At 54.8% G+C, this 6,595-nt stretch overlaps 1 pseudogene; it reads right to left on the bottom strand.

Moving 5' to 3' along the window:
- Positions 1 to 5,386: 5,386 nt before the first annotated feature.
- LOC112819181 (histo-blood group ABO system transferase 2-like) lies at positions 5,387 to 6,475 on the bottom strand (annotated as a pseudogene).
- Between the last annotated feature and the right edge of the window lie 120 nt (positions 6,476 to 6,595).

The following is a 6,595-nucleotide window of genomic DNA, read 5'->3' as shown; positions in this document are numbered from 1 at the left end:
CTGGGCCGAGACCCCTGTTCCTGCTGGGACACCACAGCCTGACCCCAGACAGGAAACGGCTGGTTCCTCCTGTGGCCCACACAGAAACCAGGGAAATGCAGAAAGCTGGAAGACACACCACAAAGGGCAAAAGCACTGCTCACATCCCAAGGCCAGAGAAAGGTTTCACCTGACTCTGGTCCAAACCATGCTCCAAGTCACTGGGTTCCACAGGGACGGAGACCAAACACATGCAATTCCAAGCCGGAAGGATAGGCACGCAGGGAATATGTGTGAGAGATGTGGAGCTCCCGGGTAAGGACTCCAGCAAAGGAAACCCTTTGGAGGCCGCGCTAGTCACCCTCAGACCGGCAGGTGTCTGGCCTGGGGAGAACGTGAGGAAGCGGAGGTCCAATGCAGGTCCCCTGGAGAGAAGGGTGACGGTCACCCCTGTCTGGGAGAACAGCGAGGAGCACCCATTCCAGGCCACAGGTGCACCCATCACCTGGTATGCTCAGCCTCGGACTCACCCCTGGAAACTCTGGCTCGGTTTTTCACAGATGTATTTTCAGGAGTGTTCATCACAGCAGTGCTGGAGAGAGCAGGGAATGGAACAACATTAATGCCCAAGGAGATGGATGGGATCCACGGTCCCAGTCCTCATGATAGAATGCCCTGTAGCTACTGTCCCATTGTCGTTCGGGGCACAGGATCCGGGAAGCCCCTCCTGAGATCCCCTCCTGCCATGCTGTTCCTGGGAACATTGAGAACTGTTTGAGGAGGATGTGGAGAGGATCCAGGAAGACAGCGGGTCCAAGGAGAAGGAAGGTCAGCACTGGGAGGACAGTTGGACATGTCCTGAGCCAGCATCCAGGGCCGGGTTGTGATGCCCTTGGACCTTACCCCAAATAATGGCTCCTGAGGTATGGCTCCAGCTTCTGTGGTTCCATTCCCTCCCTCCCTGCATCATTTATTCACTCCCTCATTCATTCCCTCCTCTCTCTCCTTTCCCTCCACCCCTCCCTCCCTCCCTGCCACCCTCCCATCCTCCCTGCCTCCCTCCCTCCCTTCTACCCCACCCATCCCCCCTTCCCTTCTCCCTCTCTCCCCTCCCTCTCCGGATCCTGCCTCCCTTCCATCCTCCCTTCCCTCCTCCCTCTCTCTTTCCCTCTCTCCCATCCTCCCTCATTCAGCAGAGGATCTGGGGTCCCTGCTGTGTACTGAGCACTGGGGCTTCATCAGTGAGCACCCCCAAACCACATGGTCACGTCCACTGTGGGAGGTGATGGGGGCAGTCCTCAGGGCTAGCAGTGGTGATGAGTACCAGGAATCTGCTCCTGAAAACAGGTCAGTTGCACAAAGAAAAGAATGGAGAGACCCATCCTTAGCACTTCCTCTAGAAAAATCTAGTCCTGAAAAGTGATGAAAAGTAAGTATATCCTAGATTTCATGCGATGTGAGTTCTAATGGCTGTTATGCACTTAATCCTAGAACCCACAGCGTAAATCATCGAGCATCGACTGGGACGTTGTGACCCAACTTTTCTGACCAAATGACAGCATTTCAGCCAACATCTCCAAGGCCTCTGAGTTTTCCCAAGGGCCTCTGTGATCCTTTGGTCCTTCCATCGACCACCTTGGGAAGCTCTGTCCTGTCGTCTTCCTTGTCTCCTGCCTCTTCTGGGACCTTCCATAGCTTCCCCCCGCACCAGGGCTGCCCTCACCAGGATTCCCCATGCCCCTTGGCTGGGCGCCGGGAACCCACACTGGGCCCCATGAGCCCAGTGCCTTGTGCAAGTCCCATGCGCTCCCTCTGGAGTCACTTGGCATCTCCCTTGCAGTGGCCTGCGTCTTCCTGCGCTGCGTCTCCTCTGAGCAGTCTGTGAGGTTTCACTGTGCCGATATCATGGGCACGGAAGTGAGAGTCCAAGGGTCCAGATGACCTGCTCCCAAGCTCAGCATATGGTGCCTGTGCAGGGAGTGGTCCCTGAGCAGAGGACTTGGGCCCAGGGAGCCTGAGGGAGGATGTGGTACACTGAGCCCACAGGAGGAGAGTGAGCACTGTATGAGCCTGGTGCTCAGACCAGCTGGGAGACCACATCGCCCTGGCTCTGTCCCCAGAGCTGGAGGTTGTCAGGATATACACCCTCCCAGGCTGCAGGCTGGCAGGGACTAGCAGGAGAGGAGGCACCTGGTGCAGGACAGAGCTCTCAGGCAGAGAGGAGGGGGCAGGTGTTCCCCCAGCAGGTGGAAGAACTCAGGGTAACCACCCTCCCAGGCTGCAGGCTGGCAGGGACTGGCAGGAGAGGAGGCACCTGGTGCAGGACAGAGCCCTCTACAGAGAGGAGGGGGCAGGTGCTCCCCCAGCAGCTGGAGGAACTCGGGGAAGTCACCCTCCCAGGCTGCAGGCTGGCAGTGACTGGCAGGAAAGGAGGCATCTGGTGCAGGAGAAAGCTCTCAGGCAGAGAGGAGGGGGCAGGTGTTCCCCCAGCAGCTGGAGGAACTCAGGGTAGCCACCCTCCCAGGCTGCAGGCTGGCAGGGACTGGCAGGAGAGGAGGCACTGGTGCAGGACAGAGCCCTCTGAAGTGAAGAGGGGGTAGGTGCTCCCCCAGCAGCAGGGGCACTTGGGCAGGCTGAGGGGCCATCAGTGGACAGCAGTGCCTGCAGCTGGGGTCTCCACAGACACCCTCTCCTGAGGCTAAGCACAAGCTTGTCTGATGGCCTTTGTCCCCCAAATACAAAGTCTGGCCCAGGACACCCCCCAAGCCCCAACCCCTAATCCTTTATACTCAGCTCAAGTGACAAGAAATGGCCAATAGTTCAGGTGGTGTTGGGTGCACAGGGACATTTGTTTTTGTGGCCCATGCTGTACTGTTGCTGGCATTTTAAAGATTTCAGCGCTTTGATTCGAAAATGGTAGGATGATGGGGACCCCAGAGAGCTTTCTGGAAACCTGCCTCTGGGCCTTGCAGCCCTCCCAAACCACCTGTTCTGCTCAGAATCCCTCCAGCCCACACACCCACAGTCTTGGCTCCTCAGATGGCCCAGACAATGTGCCTTCAAAAAGCGATCCTGGTGGGGCTGCAGGACACACTGTGGATTCCACCATATCCCCCTCCCAGAAAGTGAGGGTACGACTGGACCAGCTGTCCGAAAACTGACAGGTCAGGGTTCCAAGAAGACACCAGAGGCACCGGAGTAACTGAGGAGCATCTGAAGGCCAGGTAGGGACAATGAGAATCTCCAGTTTTGCCTAGGGGCAACTCCTGTCCCCCTAAACCCTCAGTGAGATGGTTATACTGGGGGATTGGGGGGGACCATGCCTGGAGGACCCATGGCTCCACTGTTAGAGGTCGCCGACTTGATCAGTGCACAGGTGGGGAAACCTGGCCACACCCCGAAGAATTTCTAGAAACAGTAGCCATCTCAGTGGTAGCTGACCTGGGAGGTCAACCTTCCAGCTGCCTGAGGTGGGATCGAGCCACAGACCAACACACTAACCAGAAATGGAAGAAGGAGAACAGGTTCTTCATTTCATAGTTTCTAAGTCACCGGTTTCTTCCTACGGTTAGTATACTTTGCATCCTGGGAAATCTCTGCCTGTCTAAGGTCATGAAAATGTTCTCCTCATGTTCTCTGCTGGAGAAGTTCTTGAAAAATCTCTGGCTTATAGGTGAAAATCATTCGGATGTGACTTTGGTTGGCACAGCCATGATGGGAAAAGGATGGATTTTCCCCAAAATACTAAACATAAAACTCCTGTATGATCCCACTATCAGATAGACCTTTTCAGGAAATGAAGTCAGTTTCTCGAAGTAAGATCTGCACTCTCTCACCCAATCTCCCTGAGGAGGGGTGGCCACCCTTAGCAACCCTCCCGTTGAGGCAGGCGCCTCCCTGGACAAGGGGCTACCCCAGGGCTGGGAGGTCTCCACAGCAGCACATCCAATATCCTGGATACTAGGAGACAGAGTACAGTACCAGGCCAGTGAGGGTCAGGACACACGAACCCAAATATGGCACCTTGGCAAGTTAAAGATAGAAGCTAAAAGAACTTTTGCATAGAGCAGAAGCAAGAAGGTCTCTCTGACCCCCAACCATCAGCCCTTCTTCCCTTAGCAGGTCAAATACTCCCATGTGGAACTTTCTCTCCCCGGACCACAGGGATGACGTGCTTATCACCAGAGTCAAGGAATTTAGGACCACGGGGTCTATACGAACACACCTGGTTAAACGAACCTTTATCTTCCTAGTTAATTCTTTACCATTTATGAACCCTAGTCCAAACCCCTGTGTCTGTCAATTCTTCACACACTTACTGCTTCTTTGTCTAAAAGGTAGAAGAGCTGTCTGCTCCAGTCAACTCTGCTAGTCGTCATGGTCTTGTGAGGCTCCCACCAAAACAATCAATACATTTTGCTTGCTTTTCTCCTGTCCATCTGTCTTTGTCAATTTCCAGACTCAGCCAGGGACCTTAGAGGGTTGAGGAAAACATTTTCCTCTCTTGCAACACTGTGGGGTGGGGAGTGGGGAGTCAGAAAATGCCATCCCATCTTCCTGGCTTTGGTAAAAACGGACCTCTACTGGGAACCAACACAGGACAATGCATGGCTGGAGGAGCCAGAGAGGCACGTGGAACATGTAGGAGCTACTTGGCCCCCAGCCAGGGGACTTGGCCCCAGTGACAAGTCCAGGGTGTGATTATGACTATTATAATGGAAGCATCCCGAACATAAGACCTTCCCCACGCCAGGCTTCATGATTGCTGCTCGTTGTAGTTGCTACTGTTGGTTTAGTGACTTTTCTCAACTAACTTTGTCAAATATGTATTCTTTGCTGTGTGTATGGCTACTGAATCCCTGTGCTGTTAACTTAGTGGTCAGCCAGTGGCTGGGCAGAGAAGTCACCCCTGTTTCCGAGCTATGGGCTACAGATTGGAGTTCCCCACAACCTCGTCAGGTTTGAATAATCTGCTCCAGTGGCTCATGGAACTCAGAGAAACATGTTACTTACTAGATGACCAATTCATTGAAAGGACAGTACTCAGGGCCAGGCAGGTGGAAGCGAAGAGCAGGGCAAGGTGTATAGAAGAAGCTCCGAGCTTCCTTGCTCTCTGAAAGAGGCCTTTGCCCACCTCCACTCTGACCTTCGTCTATACTTCCTAACTGAAGACGTCCTTCCTTCGGGCTCATCTGTTAAATCAAGTGAAAGACCCGGTGGGCACCAAAACGACTCCTCAAGTACTATCCACTGTTGCCGTCCTGGTGATTCTTGGGCACAACCATGAATATCAGCTTCTTCATGATGGGGGCACCCCAGCAGCTGTGGATCCCACAGGTCCTCCGGGGGCAGCCCAGCAGCTGTGCATCTCACAGGTCCTCTGGGGGCAGCCCAGCAGCTGTGGGTCCTAAAGGTCCTCTGAGGACAGCACCTTAATGGGCTTATGTTCCAGCAGGTAACTGTTCAGGTGGCTCTCGTCATGCCACACAGCCTCGATCCCATTGGCCAGGTTGACCCCCATTGTCTGGTGACAGGACAAGGTCAGTTGATGAACCTCTAACACCGACCCCCCAGAAAAGGCCCCCTTGTAGTCAAAGTCGCCCTTGCCCCTGGGGAATGTGCGCCTGGGACTGTGGCCGATGCTCATAGCTGAAGTCCTTGTGGGCTGCCTGGTAGAAACCGGGGTGCAGGGTGCCAAAGAGGGGGGACAGGATCTCCATACTCACGGGGTCACGGAACTTCATGTCCACCTCTGTGCACATCAGGTAGTCCACCTCACGGAGGAATTGTGGAGTTAACCTTAGAAAATATACCGTCAGCCCTAAGTAGTGATTGTGGAAGCAGCTGAAACAACAGCACCATCCTGTTCTCAGGCTACTGAACACAATGGCCCAGTAGGAGCAGGATCCCATGATCCCCAGGGGCAGGGCCTAGTTTAGGAGTCAGGAAAGAATGTAACCCTCCGTGCCCCCATTCCTGCACCTGGCGTTTGCTAGCACAAACATCCCACTCTTCCCCGATCCCATGATGGCCTCCCTGCGTGCCTGCGCGTATGGGAGAGTGCAGGCCTGCTTCACAGGTTCAGGATACTTGCCATCCCTTTGTCCTCCTTTCCCACGCTTTGAGGCGTCTGCCCTTGCTTTTCTGATAAAAAATGAAATAAAAGCGATGTGCAGAACCCAGCTGCTGCTGCCCTACTTGCAGAGGCAGCCCTGTATGCCGCTGAGATTGGTGTCTGAAAACTTTATTTCAGCGCGCGATGACAGGAACAGCTGCTTACAGAAGCGGCGGATCATCACGTGCTCTGCATGCATGCGTCTTCCCAGCGCGGGGTGCCGGGAACCTCGAGGATCACCACCTTCCGGCCTTCCCGGAGGGGCACATGGGGCCCGGGGGGCAACTGATTGGTGAAGACGTAGTAGGTGACCCTCTGTCCCACCATGAAGTGCTTCTCAACTGTCTGCAGGAACAGCTCCAGGAACAACGTGTATCCACAGGGACAGGGGACAGGGTTGGAGGAGGGTCACTGCCAGAGGTTGGCGGCAGGACCCCAAAACTTGGGCCGTGAACGTGTGCACTTTCTTCAAGCGGGCAGGCCCTGGGCTGCTTTAAGCAA

The sequence above is a fragment of the Callorhinus ursinus genome, unplaced genomic scaffold (genome assembly GCF_003265705.2).
Source record: "Callorhinus ursinus isolate GAN/ISIS: 27379988/994484 unplaced genomic scaffold, GSC_fseal_2.0 scaffold2180, whole genome shotgun sequence".
In the NCBI taxonomy this organism is placed as follows: Eukaryota; Metazoa; Chordata; class Mammalia; order Carnivora; family Otariidae; genus Callorhinus; species Callorhinus ursinus.
Note: the sequence above shows the minus strand (reverse complement) of the source record. Positions and strands in the feature narration are given on the sequence as shown.